This window comes from Ciconia boyciana, chromosome 6 (assembly GCF_034638445.1).
Source record: "Ciconia boyciana chromosome 6, ASM3463844v1, whole genome shotgun sequence".
Classification (NCBI taxonomy): Eukaryota; Metazoa; Chordata; class Aves; order Ciconiiformes; family Ciconiidae; genus Ciconia; species Ciconia boyciana.
Genome location: NC_132939.1, coordinates 13,202,423 through 13,209,431, shown reverse-complemented (window position 1 = coordinate 13,209,431; position 7,009 = coordinate 13,202,423). Strand labels below are relative to the sequence as shown.

Here is a 7,009-nt window from a genome sequence, read left to right as displayed (position 1 = left end):
AAGGTAAAAATAAAAGCCAGATTCTCAGTTCTGATGCATCTCTTGTTTCTAATTAATAGTTCACAGATCACCTTAAATAGCCAGCTACATTTTTTTTTTCTACTGCATGTGCCAATGGTGTGCATGAAATTGGGAAAGAAACTTTTCTGGTTAGTCTGCTCATATCCTATTTTTGAATGCAAGACGACAGGAATTAAAGGTTATTTTGTCTTGCTGCAAATTAAGAGTGAATCACACCCTGTAATAAGCTTATGCCATCCCAACTAAGGGTCATGAAAGCTCCGTCAGGTTCCTGAAATGTAGTACCAACCTTCAGAGGCCGGCCTTCTGATTCTTTTTTGTTTTCCCCCTGACTCAGAAAGCACTTTCTCTAAAAAGTCAAAGCTCGTATTAAAAATACCAGGAAAAGAGGGAGTTCTCATCACAGTCCAGGGAATCTCAAGTGTCCTCCTGACAGAAATGAATAATTTACTGTTTGTAACAGGAAGAGGGCTGAACAACTCCACCTCACTCTGTTGATTACCTCATACCAACTCTTAGTCTAGCCTACAGCATCCAAGTTCTGGGAACTGGCTCAGGCAGAAAATATGTTAAAGAGTTCAGCCAATGTCAGCTCTTTAAGATAGGTAGCAAGGGAAGTAAAAATATTTCCAAAGCAAGAAAATCTTCCTGGCACCTTATTCTTGCACAGTGTCTCTTTCTTCAAAGCTCTCTGCAGGCACCTGTGAAGCACAGCACAAGCCACACCTAATGAAGCACAGAGCTGTAGGGGGAAGCCAACACGAGCAGCAGTCCAGATCGCAGACAGATAAAAGAAGGGAGGCAGCGCAAGAGGAGAGTGAGTATGCAGAGCTGCAAGGAGAGTCCTTGCTTGACTCAAAAACAGCTGCGCAAGACTTCAGCCATGCAGCGCTTGTCCGCAGGTGAGGTATTTACAATCTGGCATTTATTACTTGTGATAACTATCTCATTTGTAAATTTCTGGGTAGAGAATGTATATGCCCTTATTCTGGGATACACCCATTAGTCATGATTCATATTTAATACTAGGTTAGGATTAAATGTAATGATCAAATTTATACCCTGTCTGCAGCTGAGTTTATGCTAACATAGCTGAAAATTCATATATTCCTTCTAAGGAGGAGTATGTTCCTTCAAAGATTCCTTCTAATTTATAGCAATAAGGTAGTTTGACATACCTGTCTGCACGGCAAAAGTTCCCAAATCTAAGTTATTCCATGCTGATAAAACCACTATCTTTAATCTGATCAAAGACCCATTTAAATTTCTCTTTAGATGCCATTACATACTTTCCAGACTGTTTTTACAGATCCTGCCTCTACAAATGTGGAATTGGAGTTTCAGCTCAGTTAAACTGAGGCTTAGGATATATATAGGGGTGTTGGCAGAAGTTTCTGTCTTTTGATTCTTGTTCTTGGGCACACAAATTCAAGAGGGAGGGGGTGAACAGTGAACCTGAGCAGGGACCTTAGATCTCACTGAATAATGCTCTGCGTTTCTTCTTGCTGGTTTATTATTTGTTGGACTAGTTCCTGAACTGCCTCACTGTATGGCCACAAAGCTGTTTGAAAGTAACACTGGGAATGGTATACTGGCAGAAAAAACTAGTCAGAAGTGGAGATTTCCAGTGCCCGTTTAAACAGCCTGTGTCTGAGGCTCATTCTGTCCAGTCTCAACCCCAGCATTTCCTCTCACCTTTTTGTGGGCCATGTCACTGTTCCTGATGTAACCACATTGCACTGTCCAGCCATGTGGGCCCATAACATGCCTTATCTGGAAAGCTTGGGGCTCATGTGAAGGTAACTCACAAAGATCATTGGTCTGGACAGCCAGCTTCAGGCCACCTCCCAGTATTGAACACATACTGGGGTGTGTAGCTTTGACAGTGTCTAATCTGCTGGAGTAATGACAGAAATTAATGCTGCAGAGTGCAATCAGGTGCAATCAGTGCAATTTCAAGCTGCTTTTTCCACTGTCCTCACAAAGACCCAAGTGGAACCACCCGCTGGAACTCACCAAGACCTGACTGATCTCCTTTTGCTGCCAGGTTCTTAAAAAGTAGACAAGGTATCAGATCACTGTAACTGTCTATTGACATTTCCTTTCTGCATTTTGCATTCTCACTGTAAGTAGGCTAAGCAGGTTACACTATCATAAAGAAAGCTTCCTTTTATTTTAATTTGCCCTGAATTGAGGTGCTAGCTCTGTCCCCTACTGCTAAGAAACAAGCTAGAGGAGAAAATGTGTTTATAAAAAATAATTGAAACTAGTAAGATACAAAGCAGAGAGTAAACACTGTGAAAGATAAAAAATGAGAAACTGTTGAGATCTGAACAGAAACGAGTTCAGCTTCCTCATTTATTCTACAGCTCTCTTGGAATGTGGTCTTTACATAACACGCCACTTGATTACCTGAACTGGGTTACCAGCAGAAAGGGTATGTCAACAGCCAATTGCCTAACGGTATTGCAGAGTCTAATGGTTAAATTATCAGTGATCATCTTCCATGTTGCGCTCTGAGTGCAGTTTTAATCATCCCTTGGTGTTAAGCGGTAAATGCATTTGGCTTGGAAAAGGAGGAGCAAATCAGCAGTACTGGCACATAGTGTTGAAAAACAGACCAATAAAGCATAAAATTAACACTTGCTTCAGTGTTAGGAAGGATTTGCATGTCTTCTCATTAATTACTTAAATGACAGAATGACCTTAAGCAATGTGACCCAGCTTATGGTAAGCATGCCTGGCAAAGGAGAAATTATAAAGACAGAGCTTTTCAGAAATGCTATCTGACTTCTGACCTCAGCTTCTCTGAAATTCAGGCTCAGAATGTCTCAATGTAGCACTGTGTCATACAACACTGTGTGCCTAGGGTTTTATGTTCCAGGAATACATTTCTCTCTTACCTACATAACTTGGTAAACAATGTTACATCACACAGGGGGAACACGGTTCTGGTCTGATGGCAGAAGCAGCCTGTTTTATGTGACACAAGGCCCTAGACACCATACTGGGTAGTGCTAGGAGTGACAGGGGCACTAGTTTACTCATCCTTCCTGCAACCCTCATGAAATCATCAGCTTGAAGTTCTGCTGCTTTAGTGTTGCCTCTGGATCTATTCTCATCACCAATGTACCCACAAATCGTAGGAGGTTGGATGATCAAAGCCATTCACTGCTCATGCTCTGAGAAATAGTTGTTTTCATTGCTGAAGAGGATCATTGCACAGACATTAAGCGGGAAAGTAAGCGTGTACATGTGTGGGATAAGAAGGGATAAATACGTAGTTCATCACACAGTCATACAAATACAGAGGCTTTTTCTCCTGCTCACAACAGGCCATTTCTCACAGCATTGATGGACAACATATAGAGTGATCAAAAATGGCTTGAAACTAGAGGCAGTGCCCCTGCTCAGGAGAGACAGCGGGTGATCTCAGAGTCTGTCAGGAAGCACCTGCTGTACGGAAATACTGCAGAATGGTATGGTCAGGTAGCTGAAAGTTTATTTCTGCAGTTTTTCCCAGTTCGCACTGGAAACCTGAATGAAGATTTTAAAAATTAAATGCACCTTACTTTTCAGAATTAATAATTTTCAGATTTAAATAGCCTGAACAGCAGTTATTTACAGTCATCAATGAACCACTGGCTGGTGGCCAGCAGCAAAAGACTACAGGTTGTTGATAATTTGCTTTATTTCCAGGTGTTGCTCAAGGGTCTCAGAAGACCTGAAGAGAGAGGTCAGAGTTTCTACTTTGATTGATATGCTGGTTTTGCCTGGGATAGAGTTAATGTTCTTCACAGTAGCTAGTATGGGGCTTTGTTTTGGATTTGTGCTGGAAACAGTGTTGGTAACACAGGGATGTTTTTGTTATTGCTGAGCAGGGCTTACACAGAGTCAAGGCCTTTTCTGCTCCTCACCCCACCCCACCAGCGAGTAGCCTGGGGGTGCACAAGAAGCTGGGAGGGGACACAGCTGGGACAGCTGACCCCAACTGACCAAAGGGATACTCCGTACCATATGACGTCATGCTCAGCATATAAAGCTGGGGAAGAAGAAGGAAGGGGGGGACCTTCGGAGTGATGGTGTTTGTCTTCCCAAGTCACTGTTACGCGTGATGGAGCCTTGCTTTCCTGGAGATGGCTGAACACCTGCCTGCCCATGGGAAGGAGTGAATGAATTCCTTGTTTTGCTTTGCTTGCGTGCACGGCTTTTGCTTTACCTATTAAACTGTCTTTATCTCAATGCATGAGTTTTCTCACTTTTACCCTTCTGATTCTCTCCCCCATCCCACCAGGGGAGAGTAAACAAGCAGCTGTGTGGGGCTTAGTTGCTGGCTGGGGTGAAACCACGACAACTGAAAATTTCTTCTATTTTAGAGGAGGAAGAGAGGAAAAATCAGGGATCTTTGGAAGTGGAGACCAGATGGACAAAGATTTGGAAAAAAATGACATAATGGTTACACACATGATTCAGGAAGAAAATGTGGAACAACAATTCTGATGGGGGAAGGAAGATGGAGAAGTGTGTTCAGGTAATACGGGAGTGTAAAACAGATTGTAGAAGAAAGAAGGATAAGAAAAAAGGAAAAGTAGGAAAACCCAGTATTACTTTTTCCAAAACAAGCAAAACTTCCAGTGAAAAACTTTAGGACTTCTAAATATTTCCCATATTGTAAGGAGTCCCTGCAACCTTCAGATAAATTGCATGAATTGCATTTGAGATGAGGAGGGGAAAAGTTAATAGTATGATTTTTTTTCCTGTTACGATGTGTTTCACAATTCAAGAATGCATGGTCTAATCAGAATATGTGCAAATGTCATGCCGTATTTTCTTCTGTTTTGCTTTTTCTGTGAGATACAAAATGTCTGCAGTGAGAGTGCCCAGTATTTCTCCTGATCTGGCCTCTAAGGTCTAAGTTCTTCCAGAAACTAGCCATTCATAATGAGTGGGCCGATAACCAATCCACAAGGAACAAACCTTTCAACCTTGCTGTACGCAACCACACACAGTTAGTTTTTAAGAAATATATTCAGGTCACTATTAAACAAGTATTCTGCAATGGAAAATAATTAAAATCCAGAGCAACATCGAAGGGGTTAGAATGTGTTTAACTGAAACATTTTAGAAAAGCTGCCAACATTCTGAGAAATTAATTGCTGTATGTGTATTCCTATGGGAAATTATTAAATTAATTGAAAAAGCTATAATATGACTGATAGCACTTACTATTGTAATAAATGAGCATCACAGAGTCAGTTGTTAATCAGGATTAGAGATTAAATGGGGGTGGTCTGGTAAGTATAGACTGTTTTCACCAAAGGCAGTTCTGTGGAGGAAACCTCTTCATTTCAAGAATCTTGAACATAACGCACCCAGTCCTAGACAAGTTTCCTGTTGAATAGCTTGGCTGAATGCAGAAATCCAGATCTACAAATATTTGTGATAAGGAAATTCACACACTTTTTCTACTGCACACAATACTAGTTCCTTTTTGCCTGTGGACAGACTACAGGATCGGCTTTTTGGCCCGCTTTCTGCAACAAAATAGGCTAAAGCCAATGACTGCAGAAAATAAATGTCAGATGCTTGTGTAAGACATTAATTAATATGATGTAATAATTTCTGAATAAGCAAGGCTACTACAGAGAAAATAAAAGGAATCCACAGGAAGACTGCTAAGTGGTTTTATAAGAACTAAAAAAAGCTGGTATGCCATTATTCTGTAGAAATCCTTATTGTAGCTGAACCGGCATGTTTGCTTTTTTATGTGGAATTACTTGCTGTACTGGTGATACAATTTCATGCAAATACTTTAATACACTTTCAGCTTGATTTAGCTGTAGCAATTCATTATTTTATCTTGTCAACCTAGCAGAAACATGAGTGAAAATTCATTTCACATTCTGAAGCAAGGAGTCCTGCTTGGGAAAGGCCAGGAATAGAACAGCAGAAAGCTCGCAAGCAGGAACCAAGGTGTATGAGGAGCACCCAGGGAGGAAGCTGACACAGCTCTTTGTTATCCTGAGAACACGATGTTGCCCTGCATGCATCGTTCACGTGCCTTCAAAAGGTGAAATGAGAGGTGTTTTCCACTTTGTTACTTCACAAAACACATGGAAAAGACTCAGAGTCTTGATCAGCCAAAGACATGGGCATTGGCAATACGGTTCTCGTGTTTCCACACACATTCGCTGCCTTGCTGTTGCAGCTACTGGAATTAGCATGCAGCAATCATGAGGTGTGTTTGTCCCACAGGCCACGCTAACTGCCCTAATTTTAATCTAGCTGTTGGCTACCAAGAGCCCAGAAGCCACAGGAGTATGAATTTCTGGGCCAGCTCTGTACTAACTCAGCTAGCCTCAGTCGAAGATAATGCTAATATATCTGGGCTGCTGCTCATGCAGAAGCTAAGATAAAGCTATATGTCCTATGTGTTTGTATGTCACAGGCAGATACCCAGCTGTAGCACATGCACACCCCAGCTCACCACCTATTATTCCACATGAACAGTTAGTGGTGCACCAACAGTCATCAGCAAACACATACGTGTGCCCACAGGTAGAGTATGAAGTTGAATAATATAAATTTCATCGCTTGTTTTAATATCTGTATTTCTTTAGCAATTTACATACAGGTCAGAATGGGTCCTATGTTTACCCCTCCTCAGCATTATAACCACTTTTGTTAAATAAGAAAATACTAGTATTTAAAGCGATATAACCCAATAGAAAACATATTCATCCCATTTGGACAGCAATACTCAATTGCAAAGACTTACAAAGAATAAACACTTATGAGTCACCTAATAAAAGTGCTGATCAGATAACATCTAAAATGTAAGTAAAAGAAGGAAATTAAAAGCATTCAGTCTTATAACGAAAAAAGTATTTTTAATACCCTCAAATTATCATGTTTATCTTTGTTCTATCTAGGAAATACACATCACACTTTTCAACCATAATTTTGTTGTTATTGACTCGTTTAACAT

The 7,009-nt window shown here is 40.8% G+C and overlaps 1 long non-coding RNA gene across 2 annotated transcripts; it reads left to right on the top strand.

Annotated features, from left to right (window-relative positions):
* The first annotated feature begins 248 nt into the window (after positions 1–248).
* Positions 249–6,477, top strand: LOC140653399 (uncharacterized). Of its 2 annotated transcripts, none has more exons than XR_012043108.1 (3): positions 249–923; positions 3,903–4,552; positions 5,897–6,477. It is a non-coding gene; the product is annotated as an uncharacterized lncRNA (long non-coding RNA). The 2 variants fall into 2 exon arrangements; XR_012043109.1 differs by having other exon boundaries at positions 5,894–6,477.
* The last annotated feature ends 532 nt before the right edge of the window (positions 6,478–7,009 follow it).